Genomic DNA, 22,550 nt, shown 5'->3' with positions numbered 1-22,550 from the left:
TGTGTGGCAAGTCACTGAGGCTCACTTTTTCAAAAGTGTCTGCTAATTTTGTATGCACAGATTGAGACACACAGGCCTGATTTTCAGAGGTGCTGAGAATTTATAGCTCCAGCTGAAAATGGATGGCACCTCTGAAAATCAAGCCCCAAATTCTCAAGCTGGGCATGCAAAAATAGAGGCATGCAAAATCAATGGTCACCACTGAAAAAATTTGCCCTTAGCCTCTCTGGTTCATCTGTCTGTAAAATGAGGATGATTATAATGTGTATTTATATACAAAATTCCAGTTAAATTCATTGGGCTTTGGAGCAGAACTTAGGCTCGCCAGAGCTGAGAGTAGGAACTGTTGAGACAGCATGCTCACTTAAGTACCAGGACACACAACCCTTTGGTTGATTTAGGAATTTCATTGATGGCCTTTCTGGTGGCCTTTCTGGTGGCTGATTGCAGACAAATCAGGAGAATGGAGAACTGCAGAGAATGCAACAAATACAAGGACATACTGAGGAATGTGCCATGCCCCAGTGGAAAAAACAAACAGGAGAAAGGAAATATAAATGGCCATAATTAATTTTGCATATTCAAAGTCCTTCAAAACAAGCAACACTTATCATCAGTGGCCTCAAACACTACTGAAAAAAATCCCTTTGGAGTTGATTATCAAAAGGGTCATAGATGTATTACTATAGCTTAGAAATCATCCCTAGATTATCACAAATGATAGGGATCCGACAGAGATGAACAACTGCACCCAAATATTACAGAAGAATTGGTAGAACTTTGGCATTTTGAAGAGTTGTCAAACAAGTTGTGTCAAAATGTTCAGTGGTGTTTCAGCAAAATTCTTCCCTAATAGCTAGAGCCTTAGAGTCAGCTATATTTATTGGAAAAGGTGCAAAATAGATGCCTCCTGGTAGAGGCAAGTTTGCAAGCCAGGCTCTATGCTAGCAAAGAAAGGGCACTGAATAATGAGTTGGCATGGAGACACACATTTTTTATTCCATGATCTTTATTGGGTGGCTGCAGGCCCAAAATTTTTTGCAAATCATTATTTTTCCTAGGGGAATATTTCTGTCTGGCTAGTTCGTTTGTTTGTATGTACATTTGGTAACTAGGTCATAAGCTCTATAGCACTGACTGTCTCTAAACTGTTACTTGGCTCTGATTTTCCAGCCATGGTATTGAGACTTTTTTGCAATATTGTTAATAATAGAAATGTACTTTGTTTTAGTTTAAACTAATTATAGACTTGTCAAATACAGTGTTTCATGTGCATGGGTAAAAGGTAACTGTAAAATTTAAAGGTTAAATTCTGCCCTCAGTTACCATGATTTCACTGGGGTTGCTTGGGGTTAAATGAGGTCAGAATTTGTCCTTAGTACTGCTTTAGCCACATAGTTAGGCAAAAATATCTGTTAGTTGATGTCACACCATAGTAGCATGAACTTATTTATGAAAGCATACAGCCTTTTGTATTTACACTACTATCTCCTGACCTGAATATTTCCAAACCTTAAATGAGACTTTTTCTGCAAGTAAAACAAATTCAAAGTTGCAAAATGTGCATCACCTAATATCTGAAATTGAGCTTTTTGAATGCTGCAAAAAACAGTGTCAGAACGTTTTTGCAAATTCTGAACAGTTCTGTTTGCTCAGGTTCAAACTCTCTTATGTTTGTTATCTGAAAACACTTGCATAAAAGATTCTTTTCAGGTATTTTGGGGGAATAGCTATTTCTACAGCCAACTAAAGTATTCTCTATTTATTATCAGTCAGTCAACATTGTCCTGTTGAAAATGTTTCTTACCCTATCAGGGAGCAGAAATGACACCATGAAACTTAGGTGACCATTCACATATCATAAATACTTACTAGGAAAAGTGAACAGTTCACCAACAATCTACAGGCTGATGACTATCCATCTGGTCTTTTTGGAGAATATTTACAAATAATTACAGCTGCAGAAATCAGGATTGTTTTTTTAAATAACAAACAGAAAAAAGGGCTAAATTCATTACATAATTTATTTGCAGTTAAAAATGTAGTAGAACCATCAATATGAAGTTTTGAGTATAATTTCCAGCACTCAAACTGGGAAAGAAAAAAAGAGGTGGTAAAGGAAGCAGGAGTGCCGTACAGAGAACAAAAGTGTTCACCTTAAATATACACTGCAAAAAGAAAAGAAAACAACAGCAACATTAGTATCAACAAGAAGAAAGTCCCTATGGATGCTGTGTCATCATCACCATTGCTTTAGATTCTCAGTGTATAGTTGTGATAATTATTTTGTTCAGCTTCCATATTGAACTTCCATTCATCAGATTGTCATTTTTCATTTTCTTCAGACTGAAATTTGGCTGAGGAAAGATAGTGGGTGGGTTTTTTTTATTTGTTTGGGGCTAAGGGGGTTGTTTGGTTTTGATAGATTTTTTTTTTTAATTGATTTGGTTGTTTCAAACTGGACAAGATAAAGCACTGGCAGTATGTTAAAAAGAACAGTGCTGATAGTATGTATATTAAACCATTTTCAATGCAAAGCCTTGTAACACCACTTTGGACATATCATAGGTTAAAAGTGTTCAAATTATGTGCATTAGCGTGACATTTGTGTAGTATTAGCTGAATTTTAATGCTCACCTGAGTAGCTTTTTACATGTAAGCAGGCTCATTGAGTTCAATGGTACTGCTCACATGCGCTTTCTAGATTGTGGTCTTAATTTATTAACATTCATTTTGTAATCTATATAATTTACCAGACACAAAGATGAAAAGAATACATAATATACAGTTGTATCTATATTTCCTGCCGTGCTTCTTTGAAACTAATGCAATTACAAAGCCATTTTGATGAAGACACTTTTGCTGACTCCCTCACATAAGAGAAGTTACTGGCGGGCTCTTATCTCCTTAATCACAAGAGTGTTCCTGGAAACAGGACAGTACGTGGCTACTGATAACGCATCGTGGAATCTGCTGCACCTGCTTGGCTGCAGTATCCGTCCTGGTGGTCACATGTATCTTATGGTGATAAGAGATAGTCATTTTTGTCCCTGTACAAATCAACACACTCTGTCCCACAGAGCAGAAGTGGTAGCAGTGGCGGTTTCGATCTGATCAACCAAAATTAAAAGCTTTTAAGAGCTTATTTTGAGTTAGACTTCTTTAAAAATCAATTGTTGTGACAAAAAATAATCATACAAAGCCCATGAATACTAAAAGTTTCTCAAAATATATTTTCTATAGACAAAAATAATATTTACAATGCACCCTGCAGGAGTTATTTACAGATAATTATTGACTCTATTCATTTTATTATTAAGAATCCAGAATTAATTGTTTTCCTTTTTTATTGTCTAAAATGGATCTTGGTTTGTGAATAAGTTATTTAACGTATTTAGCTTCATTTGATTTTTACTGGGAAATATTTTACTCAGCTCTAGTTGTTATTATTTTATAGCACCCAGAGGTGAGCTAATGTAATGCACTGGTCACTGCAAATTACGTCCCCCTCTGTGCCTGACCCACACTGGATGTGAGTCTGTTGAAGCCACTACTCACAGAGCTCTTTAGCTCAAATTATAGCAGATCATGCTTTTAGTTCTAGTTCAGTCTCAGTGTCAGCCAAGATGGCAGCCATCACACTAGGCACTACACAATACAGACAAAGACATGGGGTGTCCTCCCTTGTATTAATCAGCGCTACTAATTACATTGTACTCACAATCTTGCCCCAATCAGTGTCTGTTTGCATGGGTCACATCAGGGCCCTACCTCAGATAGAACAGGAGTCAGGTGAAGAAGGGTGGGGGCTAAGAATTTACTCCCTGAAGTCTAGTGCACAGCATGATGGACTAAAGGAAGTGTGTGTTTTGGTTCTTTGTTGTTTTAATTAATTAAACATACAAATGTGGTTAATATGTACCCATTGAGGTAAAAGCAGGACTAGCTCGGGAAGGACATTCCATGGGTTGGAGAGGTAGGGAAGAAAGTGCATTGCTGATTGTGGTAGAAATAGACAAGCGGGGCATAGAGGGGTTTGCATAATTGCTTCTAGTTGGTCAAATGTCATAACCCTGCCACGACCTTTAGAACACTGTACTATGCCAGTAATTTCCCAAAAACTTAGGCACAGTGTGTACTGTCCTTGCAAATCTGGGTAAAGGAGGTCAAAGCCTGAAATGTGCTCTCATTCTTCTCAGAAAGTTGTCACCCTGAAGAAACTAAGAAGGAAGCTCCTCTTTGTTCGAACATTTATTTTCTGCATTGCTGTTATATTTTTAACAGCTTGCAACAGAAAGAAACGCATTATCACATAACTATCTAAAACAAATACTACATTGTGGTTTTGGGCTTGGACACTTGAATGTGTAACTTCACAGCAGCAAGTACAGTTCCTACTTTGGGTTACTTCTTGTAACTCCTCTCTTCTAGTAAGAAATAAGGAAAATTGTCACCTGGGACTTGAGAGACAGTGCTTTTTAATAGATATTGTTTACATTCAGGTACAAGGACATCATGTACTTAACAGAAAAATACAGTAGATTATTATTATTATATTAGTGGCATGACCTAGTGGTCAGCATACAGGACTGGGATGTGGGAGATCTGGAATCTAGTCCTGACTTTGGTAATGGCTAGCTGTATCACCTTGGGCAAGTCATAACTCTTCCATGCTTCAATTTCCCTGTCTGTGAAAATGAGTGTTTCTGTGGTTTATTCTTGAGCATTTGAGCAGCTAATATCCTGCATCTCCAACTTATTAAATGGTTACATCATTTTGACTGCTATGAAAAGTTCACTTAAAACGGTGTTTCAAAATCCATCTCTATGTATGGTACTTTCTGTTCTCAAGATTCTGACTGTGGTTTGGCTTCTGGCATCTGAAGTTCTGGCTCCTGTGGTTTGACTTCAGGCTCCTATTGTTGCTGAACACAAATGCAGGTCTTGCTCATCAATGGTTACCTGAATGACAACCTCATCATTAAATCTGTGGGAAAGATAACGCATATATTTTTCAGATTTGCTGCTCATTCAGCCATGAACAGAAAAATCTTGACCAAGATTCAGGAAAGAACAAAACTGTGCAGTTATTTAGAAACAAAAGCAGAATGCCCTAAGTTTACTGCATGCTTGGTAATGAGGACATTTTCCAAACAACAAAGACAATATTTTCATTCCGAGGATAGCAAGCACAAGGCTGAGAATGTGGATGCTTTCATCATGTGAACCTATTTGAATGTTACTACCAGTTCAGTCAGTAACTATTTGAAATGGCCAGCTTGTCAGTGGTAATTATAGCTGGGCAAATGATTTTTGTGACAAAATTTTCTTCTTCATGAACTGCTTGTGATTTTCTTAGTCATCTTTGGTCTTTGAAACTATTTGATGACAAACCTCAGTAAATAATTATTGGTCTCTTATTTTCCTCTTCTCTTTCTCTTCTCTCATTTCCTCAGTCTGTTGCTACAGCTCCATAAGCAGCTCATTGGTGAGCAATGGAATTGTGACATTATAGGCAAATAAATGGATGTCATAGCTCAGCTGTGATATCAGAAAGTAAGAGGGGCACAGAGACCCACAAACAGCAACAGAGATCTAGGCAGAGATTATTACAACTGATCATTAGAGAAATAGGACCAGATTCTGACCTACGTCACTTGCAGTGAAAATAGTCCAGCTCTACAATGATATGATTAAGATCAGAATCTGGCCCATAGCCCATATATCTGAATATAAGAGGATAGTAAGAAAGCTTCTGTGGCTTAAAAAAAGATTCCTTTCTCCTACAGCCCTAGCATATTGTAGGGCCCTTGCAATACAACTCCCAGTAAAGATACAGTCCCATTATGTTGGATTCCATACATCAGCGCAGGGGCAAGAACAGCAGAAATGGCTTCTGGGAGCTTCAACCAGCAAAAGGCCAGATGGAATTTTAAATTAATCCCATTCCATCATTTGAATAGAAAGATACAGTATTGAGATAATCGCTTGAGAACAAGTACTTTCACAGTGCGCCTGAGGAATAGTTGAGTAAACTTCAATATATAAAAGCATAATACAATTATTTTGATTTTTCCATAAGGAATCTTACTTAATATAGCTGTAAAAAACAAGAGGCTAATCCGTCAAAGACTTTCTCATATGAGGAGACCTACTGACTTTACTATTCACATGAATTCATGAGTAAGGATTATATGTAACGCCCCCAGCATCAGTCATCAGTTCGCTTTTAATCCAGAATTTCAACACTAAAAATGTGGTCCTCTATCAACTGAGCTAAAAGATTAACTCTATTTGCTTGTCCAATACTAGGCTTTTATCTTTGAAGTGGACCAGACACCAAAGGAAACCACAGCACATACTGTAAGCATGTTACATATTTCTCCCTCCCTCCATCCTAAATATCTGAAGTTCACAGGAATTCAAGTCACCATTTAGGGACTAGTTTTGGAATGACATCCCTAAGCATGGTTTGAACCTGAGACCTTCAAAACTAAAAGTATGGACTGCTACCACATGAGCTAAAGGAAGACTGCCATTAGCTGGCTGTAGTAAACGATTGCAGCCTACCATGTGGCTCAGATGCTAGAAAGGGACACACACACACCCTGCAATTATGTTCCATATGCAAATAAGGGCTTCCGATATCAGCACTTGCATGGGTTCAGGGAGGGATTAAAATCCTTGTTTTCTATGATTCTGTGATAGAACTATTGTATTATAAACCTTACAAATCCTGTTAATGTTTATCAACCAGCACTATCTCCTCTTGCATATAACATGACTATCGCCAATATAACTGATGAAATACTACCATTGTCTTACACATATGCATTCCGACACTTACAGCTATCACAATCAATCTATTTGCAGTTCAGTGTGAAATTTAAGGAACTGCAAATAATTACTTGAAAGTATTGTGTGAAAGTAATAGTGAAAAAATGGCTTCTGCAGTTAATTGAAGTAAAAAAAAAAGGAACATTACAAACCTATATGATTTCCATTATTTGTATACTTCTGTTACTGACATTCAAAAAGCGTCTTCCAGTAAAATCTGGTCAGCCAAATGACTCATCTGACATCTGAAGTGACTCTGGACTACTTCTTAGTTTCATGTACTCCCTGGAGTGCTCGTGTCCAAGGGCGGAGCAGAAAAAAAAGAAGAACTGAAAATGGCTGACTGTAAAGATGGCTACTTTGTACTTCCTTATTTATACTAAAATAAAATACAAAACATCATTAACCATTTTACACTTTAAATTATGGTCCCCACAGACACTGCAAGGACCATTAAAAAACAGGCCCCGTATTTTTAAAAAGTGCATCTACCTCATCTGTACACACAAAACACCCTAAATTGGGATTGCAAACACACAAAGAGATGTTTACTTAGAAAACCTCACTTTACATGCATGTATCTGATATTGTACAAACAAAATGCCATGTACACTCAAAAATGGGTCTGTAGATTTAACTCCACATTATTTGCATTTCCCACACCCTTTAGAATATTTCCAATATCAGGTATAGGAAATAATGCAGTTATTGAGCTAAAGGTAAATACTGTGGTGTAGTAAAACTCCAGGCCATTATTGTCAAAAGTGACTAGTGATTTGGGGTGGCTCTATTTTCAGGTGCCCAATTTGAGACCCCCAAAAGGGGCCTGGTTTTAAGAAAACACTGAGCACTCATCCACTGGAAATCAAACACCTTCAAGGTGTCTTACTTAAGCACCCAAATTTTGAGCCACCTAAAATCATTAGTCACTCTTGACCATCTTGACCTGGCCAGTTCTCACTGGTGACCACAGTACATAGTCATCTGCATAGGTCTAGAATGTAAAGACACAAAAACCCAAAAAAACAGAAGAATGCAAGAATAGAGTTGATTGGGCAACATTTAAGTGAAACTATTTTTAAAGATAGACAGTGACTGTGAAAAAAATTCTGAACTTAGAAACAGTGTGGCTTTCATAGAGGACAAAACTGAAGATCCCATATATCACAGCAGATCAGACATCAGAATTATTGATATTCCAAAGGAAAAAATTTAAATGCCATCTCTTTTTGTGCAGCAGATATTTAAATGGTATTTTAAAATGTGAAGTGGAAGCTGCTATCTTTGAACTTAAGCAAGATTACTCTGCCCCCTTCAGCAAAACCTAATGATAATGAGCCTCCCACATACCATCATTGTGAGGATTCTCCAATTTCTAGATCAGGCATCAAATTCTATTTTCAATTGCTTTCTCTCCTTGGGCTAAATTCTGCCCTCATGTACAATCATGAAACCCCACTGACATCATGGTTGTAAATGAGGTTAGAATTTAAAACCCAAAGAGAAAAGGCAAAAAGAGACAGCCGTTAGAATTTCAGAGACTACACAGTTATAGCCTTGATTTAAATGCTGAAACTTTGAAACGCCAGAGAGAATGGAATAAATATATGGAGCAGCTTATTAAACAGGGATTGTTGACCTGTGTGTGGTATCCATCCAAACTGAACATCCTGGAGAATCTGAGGAAGAAATACCTCAGTCCACTATTCCTCAAGAAATCACTGTGTTCATCAGAGATCATCATTCTCTATTTACCCCATCACAACAAAAACTCTCCCTTCAGAAGTCTCAGGAGAAAATATTCCCATTAGCAAAGTCCCAGGAGAAAATTCTGGACTAGTGCTTGGATCTTGGAGCATACTAATAGGCCAAATTCATTTTGCCTTACTCCTCACGGAAGCACATATGCACAGTAAAACAAACAGGATTTGGTCCTCTCAGAGGATAATCTCTGCAATTACCATAAAAGGCTACATTAACAATGTAAATGTTATCTGGTTAACTCAGGTTTCTATTGGGTTTGAGGCCTCCTGAAACCCATTCTAGAACTGAGGCCTCTGTTGTGCCATCGGATACCAAAGAACATATCAAGAGAGGCCAACACCTAGCAGACAAACATAATACACGAACTGGGAGAGGTACAGAAGGGGAGACAGGTGGGGAGATTTGGTGGAAAGAATTAGGCGGGAAATGGACAGTGAGGATGCGTAGACGACCCAGGGAATGGAAAGAGATGAGGAGACTTCTATGTTGACTCCAGGGAAGGGAAAAGCTAACAAAAATTCTCCACTAAATATGCTTAGAACAAGCTCTGTTGTCCTGTCCTTACTTACACCCAAAGCTTTCATCTTCTAGTTCAATCTGCAATAGCCTGTTGTACCAAAGGCAACCTCTTCTTCATAACCAATGTAACGGAGAGGGAAGTTACAGTTTCATTTCTTTGGAAAAACACTAGAGCAGGGGTTCTCAAACTTCATTGCACCGCAACCCCCTTCCGACAACAAAAATTGCTACCTGACCCCAGAAGGGGAAGCCAAAGCCCAAGGGCTTCAGCCTCAGGCAGAGGCCTATAACCTGAGCCCCACCACCCAGGGCTGAAGCCCAAGGGCTCGGGCTTCAACCTCGGGCCCCAGCAAGTCTAACACCAGCCTTGACAACCTCATTAAAATGGGTTCAGGACCTAAATTCCCTCTAAGCTGCGCGGCCATACAGCAGGCTATCAAGGGCCGCGCAGGTGGGGAGAGGTGCCTCTCCCCTGATCCAAGCCTCAGAGCTGCCACAGCTGGGGAGAGGCGCTTCTCCCTCGGTCCCAGGCTGCTGCGGCATGATAGGGCTGGGGATATTCCTCTCTCCCCACTGCAGCCCCGGGGCAGCCTGCACCCTAAACTCCTCTTCCCTTGCCCCATTCCAGAGCCCGCAACCTCAGCCAGAGCCCTCACCCCCCCACCATGCCCCGGCCCTTTGCCATAGCCCTGAGCCGCTTCCCACACGCCAAACCTATCACCCCCGGTCCCAGCCAGAGCCCTCACCCCTCCACCCTCTGTCCCAGCCTTGAGTCACCTCCCACACTCCAAACCCCTATGCCCCACCCCGCCATACATCCCCTCCATATTAGTGCTCATAACAAAATTCATTCCGCCCATGGATATAAAAAATTAGAGGGAACATTGGGGAACTACTTTGGTGTCCTGACCCACAGTTTGAGAACCGCTGCACTCGAAGATTATATTGACACTGATTGTGAAAATGCTACAATCATTGATATGGTACCTCAATGTTTTCACTAGATCACTATAAATTATACACTAGTATAGAACACTCCACTCATTCTAAGGAGAAACTTGAAAAACAGTCTAATGGTTATTATTGACAGTTTATTTATATCTATAATCTACCAGGGAAAGGGACACAGAATGGCTGCCCAGCTGCTTCACAGTCAGGATCCAAAGCCTCATCTATAGAGAAAGTTTGCACTGGTTTAATTAAAATCAATTTAAAAAACGATTTGCTTAAAAAGGCAAAACCCTTGATGGTCTTAAATTGATTTAAGATTTAGCTTACTTTGGTTTCCTACTGAATTAAGCTAAACTGATGTAGGCCACTCTTAAACTGAATGAAAAGTATCCACATGAGGGCTGGGCAGACAAAGTGATTCCACAGCCACTTCTCAGGAGACCCTCTTGCCCCATGGGCAGAAAGCATGGCAAGGCCTCAGAACCACGGCTGACTGTACACCCTCAGTGCAGCAGGGTCAAGATTTTGTCCTGTAGATGTAAACATCATAATATAACCAAACATTCCCATTAGCAAAGCAAAGATGTGATATACAATTAAACCTGCTTGTCAACACAGATTAAGCTCATCATGCTGCATAATCCATAATATGAAAGCAACATTAAACCCTTTGTTGTTAAGCAATCAGCTGAAGTTCATGTAAGCAATGTGAAGGCATTCATCATTGCCTTGTGCTGCCCTTCTCCAGGAGGGCAGGCAGCACGTTGAGCAGTCAGGTGACATAATGATTATTGGTACAGCTAAGTGAATGGCATTCCTCCTGATTTACCCAAGTATAAGTGAGAGGCCCTTTATCTTCTTCTGTATCCAAAGGACCACATCTCTCAACATATCTTCTCAAAGGGGATTCTAACACATTGATCTCCAACCACTGCAAACTCCAAATATAGTTACTGGCCCTGTGGCAAGGGCAGATGGGAGGGTATCACATTTGATTCTCAGTTGACAGAAAGGAAAAAAAAGGAAGCTGACTCACACAAATCCTTTGATTTACTCACACTCCACTCCCTTAGCTTTGGGGTGCACCAGTCTTCTGGGGAAGGAGATAAAATTAAGAGAGGCGTGTACTAGAGGAGAAATGGGGAAATCTTGTTCCCAAAAATTACTGTAAATCCTGCTTCACAAAAATATACTGGCAAGATTGGGAAGGGAGGAGGAGATCATCCTCTCTGTAAGACTGCAGATGATAGCAAACAGAAGGTGCAAGTGCTCATTACTAACAAAGGATGGCTCTAATTTATTTATCTCTTCCTGTTGAGCTGCCCAAGACTAAGATTAAAGTTTAATCAGCCAACTCCCTCCCCTCCTTCTCTATGCTGTATTCTCTGAAAGGACTGATTTGTTTTCATCATGGATACTTTACTTTGCTATAGAGCTGGTGTAACCAGTTCATGCAGCCCCAGTACAGAGCTGTATCAGAGGCACAGAGGGCATGGGGACAGAACACACTGTGCTCTGACGGGCCCTTGCTAGCTATAGGTAGTTGGTTTCAATTTGAACAGCCCCCGTGATCTGTAATCTGTATATTACTCTCATCTGTGTTGGGGCCAGCATAAAACCTGATCTAGGATCCAGGAACTGCAATTAATTGGCTTTGGCTTCCAGCAGAATCTGGGGACAATTGAGAACCTGGCTATCTATTTGAGCTTGAAGATAACATTTCTTGGACTCTAACATAGGTATATGAGTTTTCCCTCATGCAAGACAAGACTCTCAGTGTTCCATGTTAAGTAGAAAAGATCTGGGGAGAGTGTGTGAATTATTGTGATTTCTTTGCTGTTCAGGCAAATTTTAGCTACATGTTTACATAGCTACAACAGGCCCTGCCTCAGTGGAGAACCTATGGAATCAAGACTATACATAAGTCAAACCTGAACAAGGCAGTAAAACTACATTATGTATTTCTTCTAGTAAGTAATAGTAAATAATCTACCAGGTTAATGATTCACTGATGAAACTCAGGTTTTGTTTTTTTTAAAACCTAGGGGATGTTTTATCTATGACCCTTAGTTCAGGTCTTTTAGATACAACTGAAGAGCAAAGGTTAACTCTAATAGTAAATGTTCGCACGACTATAGCTTAAAAGCCATATTCTGTACTTTTAGTCAAAATGAAGACAAAACTATTTAACAGTAATAACGGAGTCACAGAAAAGTCCATTGTCTAAAATTATTTGTCAGGCATTCCTCAAACTGGAGGGACGGGAGTAGATGGAAACAGAAATGGGAGGGAGGGAGGGAGAGAGAGAGAGATAGAGGAAACTTCTTGCTAATGTAAAAACAGTGAAGAGAAGAGATACAGTCTGGAAATTTATACAAACCTCACAGAGGCAAATGACATCCAACATACAGAATATGCTTCACATAAAAGTGACTATAAGAATGCAGTCAGGAGGGAGCTAAATGAATTTCTAAACAACAAGGTCCTAAGAGGGCACTGACTTCAATGGGAACTTCCCAAAATCAGGCTGGGAGAAAACAAGAGAATGTTCAGAGAAGCAGGGAGATGGGAAACACGGGGCAAGTGTTCATAACTATTTGTCCAAATCCTGCCCTCAGATGTGCTCACACAGGGTGCAAAGAGAGCAAGAATGTGACCTGTTAGCTCTTAATACAATATACCAGCACAGAATTAGGAAACATTAAATAAAGCAACACAGAAGGAGCTATGACAGATGAGATTTACACCATCTAGCCAAAAAAGAAAAAGAAAAGGCAGTCTGTGGTTTTTCTGGTGTTGTCTTTTGGAAAACATTGGGGTTTGCTACCCTTTTCAACTTCTGAAGTTCTCACAAACCCTCTAAACCAGGTCCAGGTCTTTATTTATTATGGGAATTGTGAAACTTTTTTTTTTTACATTCTTTTAAGCTCACTCATTTTTTTACCCCAATTATATTGGATGATGTGGTTATGACTAACATAAATATAGTTCCCTTAGAAATCAGGACGTTTGCCTCAAGATAGCTGTTTTTCTCCTCTTGCTCGTATTCCACAGCTGTCCAAATATATTCCCACAAGCCTTGGCACCTGCAGCACGTTCACGTTGCCACAGATGGTGAGGGCAGAGGTAATGTACTAGAGGCTTCCCTCCCTTTACACTCAGCCAGAAGGCTGATTCGTGCTCCAGTTTACATTTTGACACTGAAAATATATTCTATTTCTGCTACAGACCCTCAGCCTCTCTTTCAGTGAGAAGAGCTCTCCATAGTAGTTTATTTATGTTCCAGTAGCTTGCTGGTTGACTACCAAGGACACACTTAGACTTGATTCAACAGTAACAAAAATCCAATTGCAAATCCATGCAAAGAATAAATGATCCTCAGTGATATCATTAATGCAAATTGAGCACCCAAGGCTTCTGACGGTGGTTGTCATTAAAAAGCCAGCATTTGCCATCAGATACCTCGGTGATGCCATCTTTTTTCCTAGGCTTAGAATAGGAAATAAATGTGGTTATTGTGTGGTATCTGGCAAACGCTGACCTTTAATGTTGTGTCACTCTGAAACATCAGGTATTTCACCACAGGTATAACTAGGAGAACAAACAAACTTAGCCAGCATGACAGTTGTATGAATTTAATTTCATTGCCAAGCAGACGCCCTATCTGGAAGAAGACAATAGTGTAAATACTAGGGACTGGCAAACCAGCAGAGAAAATAAGGCCAATCTGAAACTTCCCCAGAAATGCAAACTAATGTTTCATTAAGATCATCTAAGTTTTTTTTAAAAGTTCTCATAATCTTCACCCTCCTGGTTTCATCTGGCATAGGAAATTGAAGGGACAAAATGCTTTAGGAAATACATAGGAAATTGAAGTGTCAAAAAGGAGGCTATGTTCATGATATTTCAGACTCAACTGGGATAAAGCAGTAATTGGATATCTCACAAGAAAGCCAGCTCTCATGAGATTCCCTGGTCCAGTTTCTAGCTCATGAGATTCAGATGAGCAGCTAAATTTTTGGATACTTCTCTGAACAGCTTTCTGAGATTCAGTTATCAATTAGCAAATACATACAAATTAAGGGTCTGAACTTTCAAACTGTTATTCATGCATACAGTCCTATTAAGTCAATGATTTGTTGGAGTGAACCCTAGAATATAATCCTTAACATCCTACATAATACTTGTAAACACAAACATATACAAACCCTGTATCACAGCACCAAGAAACATTTGCAAAACAGACTCTGAGTTTGCACCAGCAAACAGCTGCAGCCTTAATTTTATAGGTACATGATAAACTGTGGGTGAAAATGAAAATTTTAGATTTGCTAGACAAACCTGGTAGGTAGCCATGTATCATTTGGGCCCACTGTTGATTGTATGTCCATAAAACTAAGCCTCAAGTTTTGTCATAAGATTTGGGGTTCATTTGCACATTAAGTCAATGCAAATTTTTCCCCAGTGAAAACTAAGTAGGGACTGATGATTTGGGCTCAGTGGGGTTTTATTTATTTTATTAATTTTGATGCCTCACTGATGCCAGAAAATTGGCTACATTGTGAGCTTGATCTTGGAGTCCTTACCCATGTGAGTAATTCCACTGAATTCAGTGTTACTAAGGGTTGCAGGATTAGGTAAGACCTGGCAAGGACATCTTTGTGGTTGTGGGGGAGGGTGTTTGAGGGTGTTAATTGTAATTAAACTGTAATTCAACTGATAGAAACAACAGAGTTCATAGTTCTGAGGTGGCAGGGACTGGGTACTGTTGCTTTGTGGTCAACAAGTGAGCAATACACTTGTAATATGTATTTTGCAAATTTTCCTAGGAATTCCTATGAAATGGAGCTGGTGAGAATTAGTACAGCAAGCAAAGACGCAGGTTGGAACCCACATCTGAGGGCTGAGTGATTGTTCTTCAGTTTTAAGTTAGAAATTCTAACAATATAAAAGCACTTTCTTGACCATTGATCATCTGTATACAACATCTCTAAATGGCTTAGCATCAATGCAACTGATATACCTCTTTTATATTCATCCTGTCATTACTGTATATTTTTTTCATGTCTCTTTGATTTATTCTATATCTCTTGGACAGAGACTTGAATTAAGGGTTTCCCTATTCAGGGCCAGATTCTGATACCCTTCCTAAAGCCAAAATGCACCTTACTCCGTGAGTTATTCCCTCTGAAACCAATTTAACTGCTATCCAAATAGGCCCACTATCCAAATCTGGCCCTTTACTCCTGAGAGCCCAGAAGAGAAGGTTAATCGGTGAGAAGACTGATGGAGGAATTCCTAACTTTCTCCTTTTTTCTGCTCATCTGGCTTTTATTTCAAAAGACCTCTGTATTTTTAGAAAATTTACTTAAAAATTCAACCACCAGCATGTGATACATTGGCATGAAGTGAAAGTTTGCAGCTGCAAATGATCCCGGAAACTTTGCAATACTCAGTGAAGTGCATTATCATAGTTTTGCAATTAGATTAGCATTTATAAAAGAACTACACACACTAAGAAATGTTTTCCTTGCAATATGGCTACAATAATTTAAATTAACATTGCAGACAGATACGTCACAATACCCCTTGCCATGCGGGAGGCCTCGTCTGGATACATAGTCCTGGTCTCTTTCTCTCATCTCAGAAGAGTAGGGCGTTGTCCCGTGAGCATAATTACTCCACCTCCGCGAGAGGCGGAAGCTATGTTGGTGGGAGAGCAAAATAGTGCCGGTGTGGACAGCACTTAGATCTTTTTCACAACCCTGAGCAACGCAAGTTAGATAGACTTAAGCAGTAGTAGAGACCTGCCCTGAGCCTGGGGTGAAGGTTAGGAAGTACCACATACACCTCTACCCCGATATAACGCGACCTGATATAACACGACTTTGGATATAATGTGGTAAAGCAGTGCTCTGGGGGGGGGGGCTGCGCCTCTGGTGGATCAAAGCAAGTTCAATATAACACGGTTTCACCTATAACGTGGTAAGATTTTTTTGGCTCCCAAGGACAGCGTTATATTGGGGTAGAGGTGTACCTCAACAGCAAAGCATGTGGCTGATTAAGGAGCAGCATTCAAATAGCCCACAGTGGGGTCCTCGTCCTGCTCCCATTGAAGTCAATAACAAAACTCAGATTGACTTCAGGGAGAGCAGAACTGAGCCCAAAGTAGGCAACAAGATGTGTGGCACCAGCTACATAGCAGCCTCAATGGGGGAAGAAATATAGGGGGAGTTAATTGGAAAGGTCTCTGGCAAGTAGGCTGAGACCCTCTGGAAAAGAACATTCATGAGCAGAATAGGCCAAATCTGCTCTCATTAGAAGTCAATTGACTTCAATGGAATTACTCCAAATTTACCCCAGTGTAACCAAGATCAGAATTTGGCCTGTTTAAACTAATACATAAAGCATATTACCTGAAATATCAAAAGGCTGTTGAAGTTCATTAGAAACCAGCATACCCCCAACATTCAGTCTGATAAAATTTCTCAACAGTTCTGAACTGTACAAAGTGGGGATAAATTTTTCTACTTTGGGGGAATAGTAGGTTATAGACTAGGGCCTGGGCTACACTACCGGGGGGGCGGGGTCGAACTAAGATACGTAGCTTCAGCTACTCTATTCGTGTAGCTGAAGTCGAAGTATCTTAGCTCGACTTACCTGGCCGTCCTCACGGCAGCGAGTCGACTCGCACGGCTCCCCCGTCGAAGCCACTTACTCCTTCTGCTGAGGTGGAGTATGGGCATCAATTAGCGGATCGATTTATCGCATCCAGACGATACGTGATAAATCGATCCCCGATACATCGAACACTACCCGCCGATCCGGTGGGTAGTATAGATGTACCCTAAAATTTATCCTCAATACTGCGTTTTTCAGAACATTCATGTCATCAAAGTAAATTTGCAAGTAAAATGCTACTTAACCCATTTTTGCACCTCCTTGGAATAATTTTAAGGACACTGGGCCAAAGCTGAGCTCAGGTACACTACAACAAAATGAATCTGCAACAATTCCACTGAAGTCAACAGAGTTAACTGTGGATTTACAGCAGGGCAAGATTTGGCCTATTGTCTTGTATTTTTGAAATGTGACTACTTTTCATACCCTTCCTTCTCCCATGCAGATGCTGACCACAATAAATGCCACAATGATAAAGCTGTTTTTTCTTATTAGCCCATTTTTGTAAACAGTCCTGAATGCCTGAATTTTAGCACAGACCATGATTCTGTACATTACAGAACTTATCTATGCATTTTAAGCTGCCATTCTAATTAATAAATCTTTGCTTCTTCAATTAGACTATATTGTACTGAAGAAAACTGCCCATATAGGGCCATAACTTCCACTGTTTGAGCATCCATTCTTTGAATACCTTTGTGAACTCAATGGTAGTTTTGGGTGCATAAGTAATGCAGGATCCAGCCCTTAATTGTTTTCATACTTAGTAAACATTAGTTACCATACTACACACTCCTCAGACTGCTATGATATTTTCCACCTTAGGGGAGTATTTTGTTTTGTTTTGTTTTCCTCCCCATTTTCTCTGCTTTTACTGAGTTATTGACAGAGATATAAATAAATAGTACAACAAATATTTATTCAATTTCTCCAAGAAATAAAACTGACTTGTTAGCATGAATCATTGTAACATGTTTTTTAAATTATACTTTAAAGTCTAATTTTAAAACCATTTTAAATCTAATTTATATACGTCTCAGCTTTTGGCCGGAAAAAAAGGCAGTTAGCAATAGCATAATAAAGATCCAACTGGCAGAGAGAGAGCGAGCAAAAAACAATTTTGACAAACACATTTTAAATGGCAAAGAACTGAATATTTATTATAGTTTAAACTATTGGATTTTAAGTAAGCCAATTAAATTGCTTATGTTTTCTTCATAACAAATAATTGGTCACTTTTTAAAAAACAAAAGATTCTTAACCACAATGTGGAAAAGCTTTCTACAGCTCTGGTTTAAAGAGCAGGCATACACAAAAGAAATTCTTGCCTCTAAACCGCATACTCACAAATGTTTTTACTTTGTTCCCACAACCCAGATACTAGCATTGCTCTGAAACAATGATGAGCTGATAGTGCATTCTAAGTACAGATATGCAAATGAGTAAACAAAGAATAAAGCTTTCCTTCAGAATTCCTGCATCAGCATTGTCACAATAAGTAGTTTGGACTGGTTGTCATCGAAGATCTGGATATCAAAATGGAAGCTGTGTAGGTGTCTTGCTTTCCAGCAACTTGCCCTGCAGAGCACAATAGAAACCTCTAGAGCTGGAAAGCAAAATGGGGTTTTTTTGCTTTTAAAAAAATGTCAGCAGAAACAATGTATCTAAATTTTCTATCGAAAATTGGTTTTTGTTTTTTGTTGTTTGGTTTTTGCAAATAAACATGCAAAAACTGAAATATTTTCATTCAGAAATGTTTCAATATTGGCTCATGGTAGAGGTAGCTCGGTTACCTCATTAAGTTCTCCTCTATAGGCCAGGCTCCCTGGTCAGACTACATCTCCCATGATGCACCATAGTCTGTCCTAATGATTAGGGAAGATAGTTGCATCATGGAAGCCCTTAGTTATGTTGCATTAGAGGAGATGTAGCCCAGCTGGGGAGCCTGGCCCATAGAGAAGAGTGGAAGCAGCTATCTCTTATGTTATTATATGAAAAATAATCACTTTGAAATCTTGAAGTCAATAATTAGGACCACTTTTAACAGCTGCTCATGCCATTAGAAACTGAGGCCCCAATCCTGCAAAGAGAACCACATAGAGGGACCTCCACTGAAGTCAATACAAAGGTCTACTCACGTGGTTCTCTTTGCAGGATCAAAGTGTGAGAGTTTAAATTATGTATGACTCGTTCCTTTCCCTTGTTTAATTACAACTAGTGGAGACAATTGTATTAGGGAAAATTGTCCAGCTGTACCCTTTGGAAGCCTTACTCTCTGGGTCTCAGAAAAATGCTGTTTCTGGTGGACATTTCAGGGGAAAAGGCACCCTGCAGACAGCTACTCTCTCACAGTCAGACTCCTGCACTTATCCTCCAACATCTCACACTGACAGGCACACTCAATGCCACTCTTAACAAGCTTCTGTTGATTGAGTCTCCTCAGCACAACTGCTGCTGACAAATAAGTGTCACCCTTTTTATTTCCTGACAGTTGTTCTGTCAGAATGTTTAACGGTGGTCTGCACATATGTGTGTCACACATGAGGGAGAGAGACAGATGGTCTTGTGGTTATTAAAATGAGAAATCTGGGTTAAATTTCCAACTCTGCCACACATTTCCTGTGAATCCTGGGGGAAGTCATTTAACCTTTCTGTGCTTTGTTTTCCTATCTGTAAAACGGGGATAAAGATACTTCCTTTCTCCAACCCTTTTTCTGTCATGTCTATTTTGATTGTCAGCAGTTTGGAGCCAGAACTGTCGCTTGCTATGTGAATGGACAGTGCCCAGCACAATAGGGCCTCGATCTTGTTTGGGCCTCTAGATGCTACAGTAATGGAAATAATAAAATAATAATATATACAAGTGTGGGTTAAATCTCCTCAGGATAAAGATAAATTGATATTTGTACCGGGTTTTATTTGTTCATTACTATGAAGAGTCTAATTTTGACACATTGCTATGAAAATTCTTGTATGCACTTTTTTGTATTTGGTAAAGCAGAAACAAAGGGTTAAGGAGAAATAGAGCACTGTATTTGACAAGATGCTTTATATGGTTTGCTTCTTTAATTCCCCCCACCCCCTCCCGCCAATGTTTCAAGTTAGAACCATATTGTTCAATTTTTCAAGTGCATTTGCCTGAGGCATGGCACATTTTTTCACCTACGCACGTCTTTTTTTTTCAAGGCATGTATGTGCTGTTGTGAATGCCATTATCCTTCATTAAAATTGCTAGATCTTCAAGACAAACAAGCACAGATTACCATTCCTCAGCTGAGACTGGGTCTGCTATGTGAGTAGTCACTCTGAGATTCTACAATTCAACCTTGCAAACCCTAAGCTATTGTATGTGCCTTCTTAATGCCTCTCATCATGCTATAATTTCTTCTCTTTTCACTTGGAATCTCTTACCATTTCTAAAAACATCAAAATAGTCTGTCTTGTTAAATATTAACAAAGCACTATAAATACATACTTTAAATTTTGGAGTATTTGCTCTGTGTAATCTTTAACTAATTCCAAAATTAGGGCTTTTGCTTTAGAAAAGAAATATGACACAATTACAAACTCACAGAAGTTTGTTTTCCAGCAACAGATAATGCTGAAATTATGTTGTGGCATGACAAAAATTCAGCATTGATTTATTGTAAAGAGGCTTTGTGTAAAAACCATCATATTTCACCCCAAAATGAACAGAGACACAAAAGAATATTTATATTTTTAAGGAACAATCACTCTGTATGTTATTACACTGATTTATTAAAAAATCTGCTTTTCATATTGATGGCAATATCTGTATTTCTTCAAGCAATGGCTTTTAGCTTCCGTACATGACTAAATTCTCAGTAAAGTCCTTATATTATTTGCTCGATAGCCTGAAAGCTTCAAACAGAATGACTTAATGACAAGAAAGAATGTCTATGGGCTTGTCTACACTTAAAACGTTGCAGCTACACTGCTGTAGCGCTTCAGTGAAGATGCTACTATGACTCAGCGCAATTAATCCACCTCCACAATAGGTGATAGCTATGTTGATGGGAGAAGCCCTCCCTTTGACATAGCGCTGTCTACACCGAGGGTTAGGTCTCTATAACGTAGTTATACTGATGTAAATTTGTACTGTAGACTGGCCTTCCTCCCCGAGACGTAGGGTGACCATACGTCCCATTTTGGCCGGGACAGTCCCTTTTTTAAGCCCTGTCCCAGCCGTGCTGACTTTTTTTCCCCCCCAAAAGGAAGCATTTGTCCCATTTGCTCTTGCTGACTTGATCAGTTGGCAAGAGCAAATGTAACATTGACAGACCTCAGTCGTTGGTGGGTGGGATGGAACTGCTAGAGCTTAGTGCATGAGCCTCTACTGCATGAGCTAAAACCCAACTGGCTGTTAGCTAAGGCCGTAGAGCAAACTCATTAATCTCTCTCTAAGTGGTCTCAGTGCCACTAGATGGGATAGAACCCATTTCTAAAAATATCAAAACACGCAGGAGGTGTGTGGGTTATACAAACAGGACAAATGCACACATTTGTAAAAAAAAGTGGGATGAGGTGCAAAGGAACGTGCTGGGGCGGGGGGGAGAGCAGAGATGCCAGCCCCCTGTAGGGAGGAGGCAGAGCTGGGGTGGGGGAGGGCACTATTCCAGCATGGGAGGGGGCAGGGTTCCAGCTATGGGCAACAGCCTTGCAGTGGGGGTGGCACAGTGTTCCAAGGACAGGCAACAGTGGTGGGGAGGGGCAGGGAGGGAATGTCCCGTTTTTTCTGTGGGAACTATGGTCACCCTACCGAGAGGTGGTAGCTATGTGAAAGAATTCTCCGGTCGACCTAGCACTGTCTATACTGTGGGTTAGCTTTGTTTAACTGCATTGCCCGGGGGGGGGGGGGGGGGGGGTCACCCTAGTGGTTTCCTAGTGGAGACCAGGCCTGAGTTTCATAATAGTGCAAATAGATTCCATTTACACAAGTGAATTCAATGTATTAAAAAAGAAGAGCAAAATCAAAAATAATTTCTAGACATTATTTAAGGTTAAAAAAAAATCCCCCAAAGTCTTATGTTTATTTGCACGTTAAATGCCCTAGGATAACCTCTGGCCCATAATGTCTGAGGTTTGGTTCAATGCAATGACTACACAGAGTAGATAAGTAATTGACAGTTTTGCCTGCGCATGCATGCACATACGCATAAAATACATTCTTCAAATATAAAAATGCTCAGTCATGGATCTGCCTTCAGATGTTTAGAATCATAGAATATCAGGGTTGGAAGGGACCTCAGGAGGTCATCTAGTCCAGCCCCCTGCTCAAAGCAGGACCAATCCCCAACTAAATCATCCCAGCCAGGGCTTTGTCAAGCCTGACCGTAAAAACCTCTAAGTTCACTACTGAAGCCATGGAAAATGCCTACTTTTCAGATCTGTGGGCTGAGTTTGCAGTGCTGGCACTTAGGGGATAGTTTCATTTCACAAAAAGTGTCTAAGTTTTGAAATTTGATTTTGTTACAGTGCAGGATGAAAATGAGACCTCTTGATTTTGGGGGAGAAGGAGGGAAGGAGGGAGAGAGAGACCCACCCACCCCAGAATAGGCAAGAGCTTGGTGGTTAGGGTACTCATCTGATGAGGGAGACCCAGGTTCAAGTCACTGCTCCAGATTAGGGGATGGCTCGCTCTCCCATCCCCTGCCAAGACCTGAAAAACGTCCATATGAAATATATTGTTAAAAATCAACCCGTTTTCTGAACCATTTGTTTTATTGAAGTGTTATTTTTTGACGGAAAGAAAGTTAAATTGAAAATGTTTCAACCAA

The 22,550-nt window shown here is 39.9% G+C and overlaps 2 long non-coding RNA genes across 2 annotated transcripts in view; one reads left to right on the top strand and one right to left on the bottom strand.

Annotated features, from left to right (window-relative positions):
• LOC123349325 overlaps positions 1-20,048 on the top strand; it is a 53,299-nt gene extending 33,251 nt beyond the window's left edge. The window contains exon 3 of the long non-coding RNA XR_006573460.1: positions 19,939-20,048. This is a non-coding gene — a long non-coding RNA (uncharacterized LOC123349325). The remainder of the gene's footprint in view (positions 1-19,938) is intronic.
• Positions 1-22,550, bottom strand: part of LOC123349324 — a 141,042-nt gene that overhangs the window by 74,341 nt on the left and 44,151 nt on the right. The gene's annotated exons all lie outside the window — the stretch shown is intronic.

Source organism: Mauremys mutica, chromosome 14 (assembly GCF_020497125.1).
Source record: "Mauremys mutica isolate MM-2020 ecotype Southern chromosome 14, ASM2049712v1, whole genome shotgun sequence".
NCBI classification, from domain to species: Eukaryota; Metazoa; Chordata; order Testudines; family Geoemydidae; genus Mauremys; species Mauremys mutica.
This window is presented reverse-complemented; position numbering and strand designations above follow the sequence as displayed.